A 2,216-nucleotide genomic window follows, 5' to 3' on the forward strand; every position below is an offset into this window, starting at 1 on the left:
TACTATCCCTAAGTTTGGAGTCAGGCAGCTTGACTTATTGAGGCTTTAAGTGGAACCCTCTCCATATGCAGATCGGCCAGTCTAAAATCCTCTTAAAATCTGGGGGAATTTAATAAATCTGATTATTTATAGGATATTCGCAGAAAAATAACTATGGAAATTGTTCCGAGAAAGGGTAACCGGATCCAGAATGTTAACTCTGACTTTTTCTTCACAGATGCTGCCAGACCTGCTGAACTATTCCAGCAATTTCTGTTTTTGTTCCTGATTTTCAGCATCCGCAGTTCATTCAGTTTTTATTTAGTGTATGGAAATTGTCAGGTTGTCATTAAAAATACTATTTGCTCACTCTGAAAGGGAATCTGCCACTTCTAAATGGCTTGGAATTCATCTTCTTCAACTGATTAACTGATAAGGTGCCTAATTCAAAGGAGCAGGTGGCAGATGAATTCATAACTAACAAACAACTACAACACAATATCAGGACATGACCTATGCAATTCAATCCAGTTGATACTACTAAATAATGTTCAAAATTGACCCTAATCCATGTATTTTCTTTGTGACTTCAAGTTCCACAAGGTGCTGGAAACTTCTGTTTAATTACGATCATAACCACCACACTTGTCTAATAAATCAATATTCTTCCATGTTAAACGTTACTTGAAAGAAACTCAGAGGCGAGTAACATACAAAGTGATGGGCTTCATTGTCTAGTAATGAATGATTTGGAAGTTCTACCACTCACATTTTTTAACAAAAACAAACATATTATACACTTATATACAAGGAATTAAACAAAAACAATTTAACACTGTAATTTATAACAATTTATGAATTCAGTTTTACTCTGACTTCACCAACACCAGCACCAGCCTCGCATCCCCATCTCAGTCAGTGTTTCCTTATTTTGTGAAAGCTTGAAGCTCTATTTACATTTCCTGTGATCAGCCCCAAGGAATGCCACACAAGTCACTTTGATTTCTCTTCAGTGTTCGAGTTACTTTCCAAGATAGTAAATTTCATGGGGGTTCTTTCATTAACTTTTAGTTTAGCAATCTTGTTTTTTTTAAGCCTCATCACTGTTGACCCTTGAGTTTAAGCAAAGGTTTCACAGCCTTGATTTTGCTAAGAAATTTACACGTCAGGAACATCCCTTGGTTCCTAATGACCCTCAATCTCCCATATGTTCTGTATAGCTGCTGGCCTCACAACTGATACCCAGTTCTCGCCAAATATTTTCTTTCTGCTTCTAAGCTGGCTGACTGCTGGCTACTTTCTTCTGTGAGCAAATACCCATGGCCATAAATTTTACAAAGGAACTTCCTAATCTCACAGCCTATCTCCATGTTAACGTGTCATATCAGCAATGTTCCTAACAAAAAATATTAAGTAATTATCCTTTCACCATCAATGCAACACTTTGATTCTGTAATCGATAAGCATTAATAACTCTAATGGATATGATTACCCTCTCCCCGGACTTGCTGGATCCTATTAATGAACAACCATGCTTACAAAATACTCCCAGCTTCTTTTCATCCAGAATCTACAAAAGTAATTTAAATCTTCTACTGGAATAAGGGTAGATCTTCTAGATTCAGTGGAAGCCCAGAGATGAGTTATTCATTAGTCAAATTTTACACTTTCAACTCTGACCTTTTAAGATAAACACGTTGCTTCTTAACCTGAACTTGTCGACTTGTCTTACTGATGGGGTTGTTTATCAGTTTCTTAACCACATTTTTCCATTTATCTTATGATGAACACTTTCATCTTCAACCCAAAATTATATTTAAAATATTGATATAAACCACAAAACTAGATGATTACAGAAATATGATAAACACAAGCAGCTGATACTGAGAAATGTGATCCTGTAAACAACTTCTCTGGTCTGACAACATTCAGTCAAAAATGGAGGAGGACAATCAGGTAACTAAGATAGAAGAAAACTCCTTGACTATCCCCTCTTAAAATCGATGACCTGACACGTTAATTCAAGAGATGTATGAAGAGTTTGCAAGCTTATTCAGAGACAAGTGATTAATCCCAGATTCATCCCAGTCTCTTTATAAATACAGATGTCAGGGTCCAGCCAATTTGGCTCAACTTACATTACGTTAAGAAATTAGGAACCGAAAAGGAACCGAACCCTATAAGTGTGGAAGCAGGCCATTCGGCCCATCGAGTCCTCCAATAAGCATCCCACCCAG

Source organism: Rhincodon typus, chromosome 4 (genome assembly GCF_021869965.1).
Source record: "Rhincodon typus isolate 14 chromosome 4, sRhiTyp1.1, whole genome shotgun sequence".
NCBI classification, from domain to species: domain Eukaryota; kingdom Metazoa; phylum Chordata; class Chondrichthyes; order Orectolobiformes; family Rhincodontidae; genus Rhincodon; species Rhincodon typus.